Below are 18,951 nucleotides of genomic sequence, written 5' to 3'. Positions count from 1 at the left end.
GACCTTGTCATCGAGGAGCTGGAGCAGCTGAGACTTGGCTGACTTGGCCAATGGACCTGACTGGCTCCAGTCTCTGGCAGAACAAGAGGTGAGTGCAGGGACAGAGAAAGAGCGGGGGAGTGGGGGAAGCGAAGTTCAAAGCAGAGCTGGCCCCTGGGGGTTTCAGGAGCCCCTTCGTGCTTGTGGGGGTCTGAAGAAGGGGACAGAGAGATCTGTTGGCACTTTCAGTGTCCTCAGCTGCTGGCGCCAGGCTGGCACCCCCTCTCGGTGCCAGTGGGATTGATTGCTGATTAGCCTCTTGGCCCACTCTGCTACCTTCCCAGTAGGGCTGTCCCTGAGCCCCGGGGTGATGGAACAACTGAGGTGATCAAGGGGGGACCCAGCAGCAGAAGGGGAGCAGGGCAGAGAGGTTGTTCTCTTGAAATCTCAGGGCTTCTATCTCTGTCAGTTCGGGTGCGGTGCGGGAGGTGGGTGTTAGGGCCCCTCCAGCCCTTATAGAATGAAGTGTTTATTTTCCCCAGTGGGTAAAGCAGGCAGTGGAGGTTGGGGAAAGAGGAGAGGCAGAAGGAGTGGAAACTTGGAGAAACCCAGGGATGGAAGGAAAGAGACCATGGAGGCCCAGTGGCAGCCCGAAAGGGGGCTGCAGATTGTGACTGCAAGGAGAGCTTGTGTCTCTGGAGTGCTGGTGAGGCTCCAGGGTCTCCATCTCTGTGGAGAAAAAATTGGAGTCTATTGTAGAGGGAGAAGGCCCAGCTTTCTCTCAAATCCCTTTTGGGGACAGAGTGGGGGAGCAGGCAGGGCTTCTCCAGGCCAGGGACCCTCCCCTTCTCCTAGTTCAGATCCAGAGGCTCTCACTCCCTACCCCAGCACCTCCCGCCTTCTGGCTTTGCACCTAGGAGAAGCCTCAGGTTCCTAGAACATGATTCTCAGGATAATGGGCTACCAGGCTTCAGCCTCACATCCAGATGGGGAAACCGAGTCCCTGGCAGGTTTGATTAGATGAGGTTGGGTTCATCTGAATTGTGGTTGAGTAGTGGCACAATCTAGAGTCCAGTGATGCCAAGTCCTGGCTGAGTTTTGGTCCTTATTATCCTTCTAAGAGGATGGGGGGACATATCCAAACCCCTTTTTATCCCAACACCACACAGGGGACTTTGTGGGGGGAGTGAGTGAGCCTAAGAGGCAATGGGGGAGTGGAGGAAGGGCAGGATGCATTTATCAGGGGCCTCCGGGGGGCGGGCATTTTATATACCTGCCCTTTTGACTCATCACCATCTGTGGGGCAGAAATTATGACTCCCATTTTACATGGGAGGAAAGCCAGACTTGGAAAGGTTAATTAAATGGCTCATGGTCGCTCAACCAGTGAGTGATAGCAATCAGGATTCGAATCCAGGTCTGGCCCCAAACCTGGATGCTTCCCATGCTGCTGTGTGCATGGGATTAGGAGTGGACATGGAGGGAGAGCAGCTGCCTTCAAACTGGGGCACAGGCCAGGAGTGGGGGGATTGCTGGTGTCCAACACAGCAGGGTGGGCAGATCCCTTGTGCACTCAGACCTGGAAAGCCTCAGCTAGAATCCTGGCTTTGTCGCTCCTCACCTGTGTTTGGCTGGGCGAGACCCTTCTCTTCTCTGAGCCACTCGAGGGAAGATGGGGCCCTGAGGTGTCTCCGGGATGTTTGGTAAGCAAATGAATGAAAAAGCAACTCAAAGTGTGAGGAGGAAGCCCATTTATTCTAACTTGGGTCTAAGGCTGAAGTGCCACCTTTGACTGGGGACAGCATCCCTGCAGGGACCCCACCCTGAATCTCTGTCCCTCTCAACCCACCTAAATGGGGTCCCCCAGCCCTCCCTGCACATCACGTGGACACCAAGAGACCCAGCTGATAGGCAGTGGGTGGGGGTGCACATACAGGTGGCCCCAATTCTGGGGGCTGTTTGTCACACTATGGCATCTCCTTCCCTATGAAGTCACCCTGAGATCTCTCTTTCTGCGCTAGGTTAGTTGCTGTTAATTAAACCAATTGTTGGACTTAATGCCCATCCCATTAACATGTCTCCTAGACCCATTAATCACCCACCAGTGGAAGAAGGGGGTGGGAGGTGCGGGTGGGGGCAGAGGGAGGATCCTGAAAATCGAGCCTGGCAGCCTCAGGAAGAAAAGGGGCCTGAGAGACTCAAGCCCATCCCTTGTTCCCTTTGGGGAGTCTTGGAAGCTTCACTCCAGCCTCAGAATTCCCAAAGCCTGCTGCTGCTACATCCTGTGAGGTTCGACTGTGGCCTTTTGGCTGCCATGACCCTCGGGACCTCTTTACCATTCAGCTTCCCTGGGGCCTCTGGGGCAGGACTAGTGAGAGCAGAGGTGACTGCATGGGTTCAAGGGTGGGGGGGCTAAGAGCTCATTCTGGGGGTCGGGAAGGAAGGCTGGATGGGAGTGAGGGTTCCTGCTGGAGAGCCAGAGTTATCCCCTCTCCACCCATGCACATCCGTCCCAGTCCTGTTCCCTCTGCTGCTCCTTGGGGCCAGGTGGGGCTCCCCCAACCCCTCGCCTCTCTGCTCAGGCTTTCCTGGGGCAGGTGGACCTAGAGGCAGATTCTGGGCCCGCAGGGGGATGCTCAGACCTCTGCTGGGCCTCCCCTTGGTGACTTCTTCCTTCCTGCCTCCCTCCTGGCAGACCTGCCCCCTCCTGGCAGTGTCAGGGGCCAGCTGGGTCAGGGAGGGAGCTAGGGTGGGGCCAGCAGAAGGTGCATAAATCATTATTGGCGAAGACCTCAGCCCTGAGCCGCCGGGTGGAGGCTGCTGCTCACGGTTCAGGCCAGGGCATAAATCATAATTCCCCTACAATAGATCCTTTTGCAGCCGCCATCAGGAAAACTGTGTTGGTTTTATCGATTTTTTGACACGGGGGCCTAGGCAGCGGGCGGCTCCTGAATCATTATGAAATGAAACTGATTAGGAATTCATGGAATACTAAATAAACTTTACGAGCCCGTTGTAAGTTTTTTGATGCATGGGGAGCGGAAAATGAAAACTAATGATATAAAAATTACACAGCGTGCTGAGTATTATTATACCGCTATTGATTTGTTTCAAACTGTACATCAAAATCGAAGAGGGCTAGGGCAGCTCCTGCAGCGATGCTGGGGGTGTTTGGACTCACTGGGGCTAGAAGACTTTTTTCCCTGTTTTTATTTATTTTTTTCTTTCTCCTTCCTCTATCCACCCTGCTCTGAAATCTGACTCCTTTCTCCCTCCCTCTGTTCTTCCAGAGAAGGCCCCAAGGGGTCACCTAGCCACCCACCCACTGAGCAGCCTCCCCCTCAGCTTGGAACCTGGACCCTGGCTCAACTTGAATTCCTGGCCTCCACTGGTCTTTTTCTCTGGAGCTGCATTTTCAGTCTGTGAGTTTTTCCTTTTCCCTTCTGCCTTTCCTTTGTCTCTCTAGGGGAGGACAGTGTGATTTGGGGAAAAGAGCTGAAGATCTGTTAGCATCTTGCTGTGTGACCTTGGGCATGCCACTTTACCTCTCTGGATATCAAAAAGATTGGACTCATTAGATTGGGTTTCTCAAAGTATGGTCTGTTGACAGTCCACATGTCATCTTCAGGGCTTGTCAAAAATACTCATCTCTGGGCCCCTCCTTAGATGAAATGGCTCTGAATCTTGGGAAGGGGATCTGGGAATCTGCATTTTACTAAATACCCCACGTGATTCCCATGCATGTTTGATGTGTACAATGAGTACAGTGACATGTCTGACCCACTTATCCCTTGGGGTTATCAGAAGTGGCCTTAAAACTGTGAACATCACCCTCTGTGTTAGGCAGCTTTTGCTAGTTTATGATGCAGTAACAAACAATCCTCAAGTCTCACTGGCTTATAGGAACAAAGTTAATTTTTTGCTTACAGCCCATGACATTTGTGGCTCAGCTCTATGTATCTTCATTCTGGGTTTTAGACCGAAAAAGCAGTCCCAATCAAAGACATGTAATTCCAGGGGCACCTGGGTGGCTCAGTCAGTTGAGCGTCCAACTTCAGCTCAGGTCACGGTCTCGCGATTTGTGGGTTCGAGCCCCGCGTTGGGCTCTGTGCTGACAGCTCAGAGCCTGGAGCGTGCTTCAGATTCTGTGTCCCCCTCTCTCTCTGCCCACCCCTACTTGTGCTCTGTCTCTCTCTGTCTTTCAAAAATGAATGAACATAAAAAGAAAAAAAGACATGTTATTCCAGTGGCAGAGAGAAAAGAGCAAGAAAGATGGTGGAAATACGTGACGTTGTTGAACTTTTTGCTTGGATGTGGCATATGTCACTTCTGCTCCTACTCCATTTGCCAAAAGGAGTCATATCCTCAAGTCCAATGTCAATGGAGCAGAAAGTACACTTCTTCCAATGGAGGGTGGGCACCAGGGAGAGGCCCCATAGAGGTAAGTTGGGAGAGAAGGCTGTGGATATTGTAATATATGATACCACACCCTCCTGGTTTGGTCTTGGGTCCAGGCTTTGCCAGGATTTGGGGTCCAGCATCTTATTTGGATGGACTGGCGGGATTTGACCCAGTGCAATTAGGAATGGTGCTGGTGCTTTACAGGTGTGCCCATGCTACACAATCATGTGTCTCTGTGACAGTTGTCGACGGACTTCTTCTGCCTGCTCTGATTCTGGCCTTTCTCTCAGGGCTCCTCTGTGGGCATGCTTCAGCCCTTTGTCTCTCTTTGTTTCCTTCAATTCTGCTTCCCTGCTGGAGAGGCCTGTAAACACCCACCCTGGCTCCTCAATGGAACTGCTGTAACAATTAAAATCCTCTTGTAAGAAATGTCCTTTAACCTCTAAGTTCAGAATATAAATTTAGGTTTTGTGTATTGGATTTTCTTAAAGTGGAACACACACAGTAGCTTTCTTTTTAGCAAGTGCCTGACTTTTTCACGAGAGATACTCACGAAAGTTATCTCTTTTGCTCATTGTTCTTGTTAGGTTCAACTTCATATCAGCCTGAGTCTCAGAAAGGTTGAACTCTTGCCCTGGACACATAGTGTATCATTCCCAGAATCACATTATTGCCCATCTCTGGGCATCCCCATATATACCTGATGTACAGGGATCACTTGTGGCAGGGTGGGGGGTACTGTATTGATTTGGGTCCAGGAGATGTCAAGGATGTGAATGGCACAAGTCCTTGGGGACCTCAGTATCTCTCTGAGGACACAGAAACGTACACACACACACACACACACACACACACACACACACACACACACGCTCACTACATATACACTTTGCATACAAACCTTTTTACAACTAGACAAAATGGATCACACATGGTCCAGAAAGAACACAGGAGTAAGAGTCTTAAGGTTTGAGTTCAAATCTCAGTTCTGCTCCTAACTATCTCAGAGGCTTTGGATAAATCATTTTTTTTTCTTCTTCTTTTTTTTAATCGCCTGAGTATCATTTTTTAAAAGATGTTTGTTTATTTTTGAGAGAAACAGTGTGAGTGAGGGAGGGGCAGAGGCCGGGACAGATGATCTGAAGCAGGCTCTGTGCTGACAGCAGAGAGCCTGATGCAGGCTTGAATTCACAAACCAAGAGATCATGACCTGAGCCAAAGTCGGATGCTTGACCAACTGAGCCACCCAGGCGCCCACTTTTTTTTTTTTTTTTTTAAATCTGTGATTCAGTTTTCTCCCCTGCCAAAGATGGATTTGGACTCAATCCATTTGAGGTTCCTTCCAGAAGATTAGAGTGGGCAGAGATTAACACAGTGGCACAAACCCCATAAGATACTGATACCTGTATCAGTCCCAACTCTTTTCAGTTTGGGGAAAGAAGCTGGTGGAAACCTAAACTCAAAACTGGCTTAAGCATTAAGGAGGTTATTGACTACTCAAGAGTCCAAAGGATTCTTCAGGTGCAGTGTGGTCCAGAAGTTCAGACCATATTATCAAATCTCTTTCTTTTCTCAGATCTTCTCGCCTTTCTCTAGGCTGTTTTCTTTCTCAGGCATGCTTTCTACTCATGGTGACAAAATGGCTGCCAGTAGCACTAGGCCCACATTCTAATGGTTCAACAAAGGAAGTTTCTTCTTCCCAACAGTAACAGTAAGATTCTTAAGACTGAATTTCATTGGCCCAGCTTAGGTCACATGCTCGCTTATACACCAGTCACTACTCATTGTAGCAGACAAATGCAGGCTCCCTAGAAAGCTTGAGGTACAGGCTCAAAAAAGAGAGCTTCTGGGCAGATAAATGCCACACATGTCCATTGAAGTCCCCAAGGGAAGTGACAGTGGCGTGGGTGGAGTGGGGGCAGAATAGGTGAGGCTCTTCTGGCCCTATATCATGTCTGGAACTTTGGAGACAGGATAAAGCCCAAAGCTGGGGCTGAGGAGTCCTTCTTGTGTCAGGGGAGCTTGGAGCCAGCAGTACAGCATGGAAGCTGTCCTGGAGAAAGGGAAAGAGCACCCCATCTTCACCAGCACCATCCTCATTTCTATAAAAGCATGGTTGCTGAGTCATGAACAATGCTGGGCTCTAAAGTTCCACACCTGTATTCACATCCAACTTTACTTCTTCCCAGCTGTGTGACCCTCAGCCAATCCCCAACTCTTTGGAGCCCTGTTTCTGAGGATTGAGTGAGAAAATGTAAGTCCTGGCCCCACCCTGGCTCCTGGAAGCTGCTCAGGTAAGACTCTCTTGCCCTCTGGCTCTAGATCTTGCCCCAGATTCCTCCCAGGTTCTGAATTGATTTATCTGCTGTTCTCCTCTCTGGTTTTTGACTGAAGCCAGGACCACATCACATACACGCTTGTTGCCAGCCTTGGCACCCTGCCTGGCGCATGGTCTCAGCCCACAGAAGGCTGTGGAATAGCATAACAAGGGGCATCGGATTGGGTGATCCCCCACGCGTGGAGCGTGAATGCAGCTGGGCCCACGTCAGCCTCCTCTGTATCCCTCTGCTCGCACTGTAGCACGTATCACAGGTGTATCCAATACCCAGAGCCAGGCAAACAGAGTGGATTTACTGCAGTTTTCACGTGAAGACAGGGGCACAGTTGGCATCACACTCCATACCCCAAACTCATCATATCACCCACGGGTCTTCTCTGTCCTCTTCTTCCAGATACCACTCTTCCCTTCCCCTCCCATCTCAGTTTTTTTTTTTTTAATGTTTATTTATTTATTTTTGAGAGTGAGAGAGAAGAAAGAGAGAGCGAGCAGTGGAGGGGCAGAGAGAGAGGAAGAAGGAGAATCCCGAGCAGCCTCCACAATGTCAGCACAGAGCCTGACTCAAGGCTTGATCCCACGAACTGTGAGCTCATGACCGGATCCGAAATCAAGAGTCGGACACTTAAACAACTGAACCACCCAGGCGCCCCTCCAATCTCAGTTTCTTAAACAAACACAAAATTCAAACACTTATTTTGTATGCACACGGCAAAAGAAAAGCCTGATAGGACACAGACCACCTAGCCCCATTCAACCTGCTTCACCCCCTTGTTTTCACTGTGGGCAACCACCAGGCCTCTGTGTTCCTGCATGCCCAATAGCCTCTCAAGCTGTCCCCCATGTTGATTCCCTGAGGCTCAGAGAGGGGATGTGACTTGCCCCATGTCACCCAGTCCTTATGCAGGGCTCCTCCCACTGTGCCCCAGGTTGCATTGGGGGGGGGTGTAGGTTTGGCCCCCCTCCCATACCCATTTGCCCCTGTGCATGGAGATGTGGGATGGGGCAGGATTGCTCCTGGCTGGCTCCCTTTGTGGCGTTTGGGGTGATACACACACTGAATTTAGATGTGGCTCTGAGCGGGTCGTTCATTCATTCCTGACCATATCGACTGCAGAATTGAGTGCTACAAGTAAGAAGGAGTTTAGCTATTATTCTCCTACTGATTTGATTTAATGTTTGGTTTATTCCTGTCCCTCCCCACCTTCTCCTCATCAGTTTGACATTTGCATAGTGTTTCCCTGCAGTTTTGTCGAACACACGGTTTTTCCGGTAACTCCCTGCTTTGGCTTCAGTGGTTTTTTTGCGGGGGGAGTTCGGAGCCCACTGAGGCCTCTTCTTGCTTCACGACCCTGAACTTTCCCTTTCCACCCGCTGTGGGGAGGGGCACATAAATAACCAGATTTCTCTGGTTCTTGCCCCTTTGTGAGCCTCTAAGATTCCCACAGCCTAGTAGCCTTCAAGTGTTTGAGTGTCCTGCGTGGGTGGGGGTGGGGATGTCTAAGAGTGCTCCTAAAGAAGTCTGCCCCCCACACTGGGGAACCTCGGCCCCTTTCACCAGACACCTCTGCCAATGCCTTGAAACCCTTAGGGTGACAGAGCTGCCCAGTGGTGAGGTGGTGTGTTCTGTCCCTAGTAACCCTCGATGCTGCTTTCTGTGAGAGGCGTCCCACCCTGTCAGGCCTCAGGGCTTATGGAAACCATGGTTGTCTTCGTTCAGCATCGCCCAGAAGCAGACCCCACGACAAGGATCAATGGAGGTGAAAGGGATATTGGGGAGTGGGTGGGATGTGCAACAGGGAAGGATACCCCCATGGGCAGTTGAGCTTAATCCCACCCAGCTCTCCAAGTTGCCTAACACGCCTAAACTGCTGGGGTGAGTACCCCAGGGATGAGGGAGGGTACAGGTGGGAGCCCCCCTCCCCACTAGAAGGCTGTTGAGCTGAGAAAGGACCCAGTAGGGACAGGGAGGTCTTGGACAGAAATCTGCAGACTCCAGAGTTCCAACTCCTGTGCCTGGACTCCTCTCTTCAGCTGGCCCTAGAGCAGAGCCAGAACCAGTGGGGTGAGGTTGCAGGGAAGCAGCTAGATGCTCAAGAGGAGGCCAGCACATAGGCAAATTCGTCAGCAATAGGATGATTAAAAGTGATCAGGCAGAGGTTGAAGGATCACCTACCCAGGGAAGCCATTGGCAGAAAGCAGGGAGCTGGCATGCATTAGACACCTACTGTGTATCAGCCCTGGATATATGGGGGTAGAGTGCAAGCTCCTTAAAGGCTGGGGTCCATGCCATGTTTTATTTCTCCTTATATTCTCAGTGCTTAACATTGTGCTTGGCTTCTGGTCAGAATCCCTGGAATAACAGAAAAAAATAGCTACCATTCACCTACTAGGTACTAAGTGCCTTATATTCATTGTAGTGAATCCTAATGACAATCACTTTTGGTAGATACTATTATTCCCATTTTACAGATAAGGAAACTGAGGCACAATGGGGTTAAATGATTTGCCTGGGGTCAAACAGCTAAGTGAAAAATCAGGATTTGAACTCAGGTCCGTCTGCCTTTTAAGTGCCTGATTTTCACCCTCCTTTGTGGTATGTTCCGCGCTGGAAGGTAAGACAGACTACAGATGTCCTTGGAAGGTCCTCCAACCTCTGAGGTTCTGTCTTGTTAGCTGCCATCCCCCTCAGCCCCCCACCAACTGCAAAGAAAAGGAAAAGTCCTTTCCTCCCCCTCAGGTGGCTTGTGGCGGATTACTTAGCGCTTGACACGGCGTGTCTCTGTGTCACTGTTCCCGGGCGGAATTAAATCAGGACAGGAAAATATTAATTTGGAGTTGGGGATGGAGGCCGCTCCTTTCCAATTACTCTCCACCCCGTCAGGCTTATCCTGGCGCAAACAAGGAAGGAGGCTGGATTAATTGCTTTGGACTCTGCCCCACTCCAGTCCCAATTACTGGGCCGGCTTGGCTCCCAGCATTATGAAGCGCACTGCTGTGCGGGAAATTGTGTGAAATTTTAACGGATTTTCAGGCGCAATAATGGAGCACAGGATTCGGGGCCAGCATTCGCCGGGCGGCGGGGCCCTCTGTGCCTCGGCTGAGGTTAAGCTGTTTGGGTTTCTTTGTGTATTAAAGGATCATCTGGTTAACCCCAAAGCCCAGGGCCACCAGAATGGTTCAGACCCTGACCCTGCAGAGGTGGGGTGGGCCCCAGGAGGACGAAGCCCACTGCCTTGATAATAATACCACTTTCTGAGCTGTACCTGTGCCAGGTGCTTAGCTACAACATCTGTAAGCTTCATCCTCTAAAGCGCGTTTTTTCTCCTCATCTTACAAAGGAAGAAAAGGGGATGCAGAGAGGTTCAGTAATTTGCATAAGGTTACCTTGTGACTTAGAGACAAAGTCAACATCTGAACCCAGGTCTGTCTCCAAAGTTACCCTGCTTTCTGGCACCTCTTCCATCCCTCGCCTTCTATCCCTTCTTCTTCAGGATGCATTATACATGTGTCTCTCCCACCACACTTGAGCTTCAAGTGTACATCGTCCTTTCTTATTCTGTCTCTGCAACTTCAGCCACTGTCAGGGCACCTGGCACACAACGGGTGCTCACGGGAGGTTTACTGAACTGCACTGAACTTGGCCAAGCTCCTCAACTCCAGCATTTGTTAATGGAATGAAGGGAGTGGGCTGATGCAACCGGAGACATCTCCGAGTCAGTGAGAACTAGCCCCATTTGAGCCCATCCGGAACCCACAGGAGGGAGTGCGTCTCCAAACCCTACCGTGTACAGGTGCTAAGTGTCTCTCATGTAGAGTTTCTGTTAATCCTCACCATGACCTTAAGAGATAGGTGGCGTCACTCACATCTGAGAGATGTAGAAATGAGGCTCAGAGAGGTGAGTGGACTTGTCTGATAAAGCTAGTAAAGGATGGCCTGATGTGCCTAAGTCTGGAGCCCCATGGCTTTGATTAGCCAGAGCTGGAAAGGCTGGGGCATGGGTTTCCAGCTTCAGGGTTTCCACATCTTTTACAGCCATGGCACCTGTGGTTTAAACAGTAAACAGAATTCCACCTGCAGGTTTACTAAGTCAAGCTAGTAAAAGTGGAAATGCTCTGGGAAAAGAGGGACACTGGGACCCTGTATGGCAGCAGAGCAGTTGGGGGATAAGGGCAGAGCTCGCAAGAGGGATGACACTTGGAAGAAGGGATGGTGGATTGGAGCCTGGGGACATAAGCGCTATGTAGCTCACAAATCAGACTCTGGTGGGGTCCCCACTTGGAAAGAGACTCCGACTTGAGTGGCGGGGGCCCAAAGAGGAGGACCCTGCAGACAAGGAGGGTGGTTGGGGAGTGAGGGCCGGGCACACTGTGCTCATCATTAGCTGTCCGATTCTCACCTGCCCCTTTTAGCAAAAGAAGAATTAATTATGTGCAGGGGATGCCCCCTTAATGGCTATCATTTAGTTTAATTTAAGAAACAGGCCTCCCCGCAACACCCCCTCAGCCAGCTGCACCACCAATGGCAGCTGCCTTGATTAATAGCCTCCTGGATACAGGAGAGCAGTGGTTCTCAAACTGGAGCGTGCCTCAGAATCTCTTGGAGGGCTCATTAAAACATGGTTCACTCGGCCCCACCCCTGGGTGGTGTGCAATAATCTGCATTTTTAACAAGTTCCCAGGTAATGCTGTTGTCTACTGGTCTGGGGAACACACTTTGGAAATCACTGTAATGGAGACAGGGTTTCTTGTAGTGCCATCCCAGCACTTGAGAACTCTGTGCCTCCCCTGCCCCTGCCCCCAGGGGCCATCTAATCTAATGGGTGAGGGACATAGCCGTCTCTGCCATTTTGCACCCCTCAAGTGTACCCTTTCCTACAAAGATGTGTTAAGACAAGTGCATTTTCTCAGCATCGCCACGGCCCCTACCCTGGGCGTTTCTGTTCCACAGAGGAATGGAGGAATGCCAAGGGCTTGATTCTCTGACCAATCCGCCTAGATGCAGCCCCTCTTAGGCTGGATTTGGGGGGCTTAAGAAAGATCACTTTCCCGAGGGAAGCTGGGCCCTGTTCTGCAGGCCCTGGGCTCCTGCCCATCAGGTGAGAGAGGTCAGGCAGTGAGCCTCTCCAGGGGCCTGGCAGTGGCAGGAGGGGGCCTATGATTGGAGGCTTAATTGTGGCTTCAGGACACTCCCACCCCACCCCCAACCCCATGGATCTGGCTCTGCAGGCTTTGCCAGGACTACAATCCAGAGAGCCTGTTTGTACCTGTGTCAAGGCGAGCTCAGGAAACCTAATTAGCTGGTTTGGTGCTTTATAATTAGGTCCTTTAAAAGAATTCATAGGTGGTGATAATAGGCCATTTAGAAATCTGTTAAGCTTCGGGGGGAAGCTTAAGGGAAACCTTGTAACCATGTGCACATTTGCTTTCTCTTTCCCTCCATGCCACTTCCTTCTACTTTTCTCTGTTCTTCCTGATTCTTCCTTCCGCCCTCTTTCCCCATCTGCATCCTCAGAGTTAGTCTGACTCCTCCGCTGTGCTAAATGCTGAGACCTTTTGATTGCCACTCCAGTCAGGCAGTGGCACACACTGATTCCATTAATCCTCCCTGCAGCCCTTGGAGCGGGGTACTGTCATTATCCCCATTTGACAGGTGAGGGCAAAAAGGTGGGACAACTCCTCCGAATCTACACGCCCTTAAGTAGCTGAGCTAGAAGTTGACTTCGGACAGTCTTGGCTCTTAATCCCTCACCGAGCCTCACTTTCCTCAGCCGGCATCACCCTGTCCATCCACGGCCCCCATCCTCCTTGCTCTAGTGCTTCCCGCCAGGCTGGCTGAGCTGAAGTTTTACAAATCACATTCCTGTTTTCTCAGAGAATTGGTGCCAGGGTTTCAGAGCTAACTTCAGATGAGTTTGTAATGGACAATGGCTTCTAATACATTTTGCTTCCCTAGCAACTCTTCTCACTTGGATTCCTGCCAAGGTAGTGGGGTGGAAGGAGCAGGTTGAATGCTTCTCTCCGCCTGCCTCCTCCATCCTTCCTCCCTCCTTCCTTCTTCCTCCTCCCTCCCTTCCTTTCTTCCTACCATCCTCCTTTCCTTCCTTCCCTATGCTGGGCCTAAGGAGCTAAAGATGAAGTCAGCCAGTTTCTAGCTGAGGAGCCTCCATATCTGCGTTAGACACCCCACATCTGTCCCATCACCCTGTGTGTTTCCTTCAGAGCACTTGTCATCACATGAAATTCTCTCCAAGATTTGCTCACTTCTTCATTTACTTGTTTATTACCTATCTCTCCCCATCAGAATGCAAGGGCCATCGGGGGGGCAATGACAGGTCTATATGTATCTGATTCCCTGGGGCCTAGCACAGAGCAGGACTCAATTCATAGTATTGAACCTGATCTTCAGTTTCCTTATCTATAAAATGGGGATAAAAATGTCTCCTCTACAGGGCAGTGAAGTGCCTGGTACACAACAAGTGATTTGCAAATGTCAGTGCCCTCACTCCGGTCTCCTGTTCCCCTGCAGGTAAGCACTGCAGTGCCCAGAGAAGTTCTGGTACTTTAAGAACCCTTTGATGACTCCCCCTTTTTTTTTTTAGTAATACAAAGAATTTTTCTGTAAAGCAAATGAATCCTCCTAGATTTATCTACTTTGGAAATTGGGTGTTTTTGTTTGTTTTGGGCTTTCTTAAAGTGGGCCAACTGAGTGTGTATAACTATAGAAACATATAAATGTATATATTAGTACCTTGTTACAGTAGTTCATGATTATGCAGATTCTAAGAGAGCAGGCTCAAATTATGCCTCCTTGAAGCATAACCATGACTGCAGAGATATAAACGTCGGATACAGAACTGCTGCTCTGGAGCATGGCTGGCAGAGAACTTGCACTGAGACAGAGCTGAGATCCTCCACTTAGTAGCTGCATGACCAGTGGGCAAGTTACTGAATCTCTCCAAGACTGAGTTTTCTCTTCTGTAAACGGAAGAGGGGGGTAATATTTATATCTACCTTATAGCACAACAACCATAGTAAATGAGGCCATGAAATCAATCATTTATTGAATGAAAGCTTATTGAACAATCCTTTAATGTTTATTTATTTTTGAGAGAGAGAGAGACAGAGAGAGAGAGAGTGGGGGAGGAGCAGAGAGAGAAGGAGACAGAAGGTGTGGAGCTGGCTCTAGGCTGAGAGTGGGGCTTGAACTCACAAACTGTGAGATCATGACCTGAGCCAAAGTCAGATTCTTAACTGACTGAGCCACCCAGGCGCCCCACTGAACAATTTCTATATGCCCAGCACTGTTCTGAGCTTTGGTGATTCAGCAGTAAGAAAGACATTCACTGCCCCATGGGGCTTACATTCTAGTGGGAATAATGCATGTGAAGCCAGCTCAGTGAGCACTGGCCGGGAAGGTGACTGTGTTCAGAGTGGTTCTACAGTGACATGGCTTACAGATGCAGGTCTACATCTCCCCTTTCTCTGGGAGAAGAGGTACATGTGGCTGGATACATCTCTCTGTAATTGACCTATGGTGGGAGATGGCCTTGCTACTCTCTTTCATAAGGCTTGGATTCTTTGTGTGTGTATTTTGGGAATGAGTGGGTGTGGGAGAATGTGTGGCATTCAGTAGACAGGTCTCAATCTTGTTTTTCCTAGCCCCTGTTCGTATACAACTTATTTCTCTCTCTCTTATGCATGCTTCACCTTCCATGCTCTGCTTTGGCTCGCTCTGTTCCCTACTCCCAGACCACTTTCTTCCTGACTCTGTAAACTCCACCCACCCTTCAAGGTTCTCCCTCATGAAGTTGTCCCTGCATCCTCAGCTGGGAGAAATCCCTTCCTTGACTCTCCATCTTCCTCCTTTCCATGGCTTGTGTCTCTTTCCTCCCAATATCCCTTGGCTTGTTTCTGTTCCCTTTGTGGGCTGTGAACTCCTTCAGGACTAGACCTGTTCTGTTCATCTCTGTGTCCTCTGTACTGCATTGCCTTACTTGAAATAGATTCCCAACAAACATTTCTTAGGCAATTAAACAAGTGTACGGCTCAGCAGATTTATTTAGCATCATGAGACTTTACTTTTTCTGAGGGTGGGAGATCTGAGGCAGGGGCCTTATGTGAAGCAATAACAACCTTTTTTTTTTTTTTTTTTGCCTGTGTGCAGAAGCACCCTTAGGTATGCTACAACTTGCTTCTCTGTGCACTCTTCACACGCATCCACAGAGCCTGGGCAGTTGTCTTGGGTGTGTATGTGTGTGTGGGGGTATGGTGGCAGCCCAGTGCCCAGTGATGGATGAGGGGGGTGGAGGTGACTTTCCCAGGGGAAGATTAGCGCCTGGCAGCTATGATTTGTCTCATGCCCTCCTGTCCTTTTGCTGGGCCCCACTGCAGAGTCATTCATTACAGAGACTGCTGTCACAGGGCTGGGGGCAGGGGCTGAAGCAATGTGTGTGTGTGTGTGGGGGGGGGGGGTGGCCGGTTGGACCCCTCTCCCAGACTCTCATGTCAGAGACCAGAGCCCTCTCTGTGGCCACACAGCAATCCCCTGGAGGTGTAAAGAAGAGGAACAAGTTGCAATTTGCCTTTTAGAACATACCCCTGCACCCGAGGGGCGGCACTGTGTGATGGGGTGGGGAGGAGTGCTCATTCATTCATTCATTCATTCACTTGGCAAATAATTTCACTAAGTGCCCACCAGAACTTCAAGGAACTCACCATTTCTGGAGGAAGGCAGGAATGTAAACAGATAGTGTGAGGAGGGCAATAGTCTGCTGAGTCAGGTGTTCTCCACCCTGGGGGACCTAAGGGCAAGGGAGAAGCCACAGGGAATGGTGCAAAGAGCATTGAACGTGGAGGATGAAAATTTAGTCCTGAGTCTTGGCTTTATTACTTACTAGTGTTATGGCCTTGGATGAATCACTTCAAACCTGCTTCAAGCCTTAGTGCCTGCATCTATAAAATGGGGCCAATAATATGTCCTCCATCCATAAGGCTGTTTTAAAAGTGAAAATGCTGTCAAAGTCCTTTTTAAATTGGAAGGTGCCATATAGCCGTGTGAGATCATTGCTTCCTCCATTCTGCTGCTGGGATGGCGGTAGGGGTGGGGAGGAGCAGGGGGTAGGTACAGGGCAGCCAGATGAGACTACAAGAAAAAATAATACAGTGCCCCCATGTATTTATACAGCCCTCTACAGTTTACAACACAGTTTTACACTCTTATATTTCTTGGTCCTTACAAAAACCTTGCAAGCCAGGTCAAGGCAGGCATTATTAACTCCCATTTTGCAGGGCAGGAAGAAACTCTGAGGATAAATGGACCTTTGCTCAAGGTCCCTCAGTTAGTAGGTGGATGAGCTAGGACTGGAATCCTGTTCTTTCTGATACTCAGGCCTCTGTGCTTTTTCCCTGTTTCTACACACCAGAGTTTCTCCTCTTTGGTAACAGCCTCCATTCATCTCTGCTTCAGTCTGGGTGGCATTACCCCCACCCTCTAAGACCTTCCTCCCATGAATTAGTACAGCGACTTCCCCATTCCCCACACCTGCATTGTGCCAACTCATGACCACTTCTGGACACAATGGTGCCAGGGAATGGGGGATGAGTGGAGAAGGATCTGTAGGTTTGAGCGTTAGAGGAGAAGAGGACAAGCTGAGATTTTCCAAAATCTGTCATCCAAATCTGGCATGCTGACTGCTAAATTAGTATGGTAGGGGGAGAAGGAGAAAGCTGAGGAGAGAAGGAGGAGGAAAGAAAAGGCAGGAAAGAAAAAAGAAAGGAAAGGAAAGGAAAGGAAAGGAAAGGAAAGGGAAAAGGAAGTTGGGTTGGAGAGCATGAAGAGGGAATAAGGGGAGGGAGAAAATACAAGAGAATGGGGAATGAGACCGAAAGGAATATGGGAGAGTGAGGAGGCAAGGGGAGAAAGGGGGAAGGGCTGAGGCCTAGGAGGCTGGGAGGGCATTGGGGGAGGGCCAGCTCCACTCTGGCAAGGGGTGGGAGATTGAAGGCTGAATCTCAGCAGGCTGTGGAGGAGAGGAATAAGTCATAAACGCTGTGGGAGCAAAGGTCAAATATAGACTGATGGCTCCATTGTTTCCCAGCCTGTGAGGAGGACCCTGTTGGGGGTTGCTAAGATGCTTAACCCTTCCCTGTCCTGATTTTTGATGGTGAGCCTGGCATTGGGATGCAGATTGAGAAAAGTACCTGTGTGTCAGGGGTGAAGATTGTGGGGTTGTAATTAGGGTGGGACAGAGACCCCACAGGTTTGGGACTGGATCTTGGGAGAAGAGACTCAAGGGCCCTCTCCACTTCAATTTATAAGAGGTAAATAAAACCATACCACTTCTCTTTTTCTACTCATGATAGTTCTCTTTTGCATGCCTGTGGGGGCAGATTTCCTAGGAGAGAAGGAAGTTACTGGAAAATGATTCTTGAGTAACACAACAACAACAACAGCAACAAAAACAACAACAATAATAAATAGTATTAACACTAAAAAATAAATATTTACTATACTAGATCATAAAAACAAAACTAGCATCAGTTAGTATTTATCATGAACACATTAATGTGTTATTATATGCGCAGTGTTTATGGTTTCCACTAACTTTAACAAACATAATATTATTCAGATCTAACAATCCTGTGTGATTGGCCTTATCATTACTGTTTGCCACTAAAGGAATTGATGCTTGGACTTTTATCCACATTCTGCCAGTTAGCAGCTTTTCAAATACTAATCCACAATCTTTCTGCTATCCACAACTTTCCTTGGGCAGTATCTTAGCCACTATAGAGGGGGAAAAGAGGGACTTTGAGGACATATTTGGTTACGAAATATCTCTCACTCGTTGGGAAAGCCAAAGAGTGGGGAGAGAGGATAATGTCCATCTATGGGACAGGACTTCAGCACCACTGACAGTTCCAAGACTTAGGTGCCCTGGCCCCTCTCACCAGTCAGCTTTGCATAACCCACCTTCTTCCAAGGAGGGGTCCATCCCCAGACCCCTTGGGCCCTCCCCAGGGAAGAGCTGGGGGCTGGATGTCAACTCCTCAAGCGCTGTAACCACCCCCAGCCCCCCCACTCCCTCACCAATGATGTATAGACTGACAAAGGACTTAATGCTGTGAATACATAAAGCGGCGGAGGCTTGGGCGGTGGAGGGTGACAGCTGCCCTTTAATGCTTGGCTTTTTAAAGATCATGGTAGAGTTCAGAAAGTATAGTCATGAGGTTTAATGATTTAATGGGGACGACTGGGGAGCAAAAATAGTTACTGCGCCCTGGGGAAAAGTGACTCCTCATACATATTACTTTAGCCTAATGGCCTATAACGCCCTCCCCCCCGCGCCCACAGGGGGAGTCACGCTACATAGCCGCTGTAATACCGAATGGCCTGATTAAATGCATATTAAACAATACTAAATTGGGGAAAAAAAAGGCAGAGGCGGTGCTAAATGTATTTATTCCGTTCTGGGGTGGGGGGAGGATGTGGCTTCTCCTCTGGTGTTGGGTGGAAGAGGTCCTCCTTCTAACCTGCTTCTCGAAAGATGTGGTGCCCCAGTGGGATCCTGAGGGAGGTGGGAACCTTGGTTCTCTGGGAAGAGTTTATGGAGGGAAACACCTCCAAAAATGGGGGGACATATGAGGTTTCGAGGGTCCGAAATGCCAGGAGTAAGAAGGGCGAGCCAGACCCACCATCCCAAGAGAGACTATATGGTTCCCAGCTTGGAGACTTGTCCACAGAAATGTGGTTTGATTCCAACCAGTCGTTTTTGAGAGGCTGCTTTTCTGTAGGTTCTGGGGGTACTCTGTGGGGAGCCCAATGGGATGGCCTCTTTACCTGTAAACCATTTCCCCACAACCTTCCAACCATGATCACCAGTTTCTAAGATCTCTGGTTAGGCTAGAATGAGAATACAGCCTCAGTTCTCCAATGTACCTGCGTTCTAGAGACCATAAATGTGGATTAGAGTCACTTGGGGAGGTTAAAATGCCAGGGTCTTGGGGTTATATCTCAAGAGATTCTGATTTAATTGGCCCTGATGCAGCCCAAGTGTTGGTATTTTATAAAAGCTATCCAGGTGATTCCAATGTGCATCCAAAGTTGAGAATCACTTCAGTGGAGTGTCAGAGCTGGGAGATTCTTTGGAAAACACCTGGTTAAAGTTCTTTATTCACAAATGAGGAGTTGATGCTCAGAGAGGCCGTGACTTTTCCAAGGTCCATAGGAATGGA

This window comes from Puma concolor, chromosome E1 (genome assembly GCF_028749965.1).
Source record: "Puma concolor isolate L17-30 chromosome E1, mPumCon1.1.hap2, whole genome shotgun sequence".
NCBI classification, from domain to species: Eukaryota; Metazoa; Chordata; class Mammalia; order Carnivora; family Felidae; genus Puma; species Puma concolor.
Note: the sequence above shows the minus strand (reverse complement) of the source record.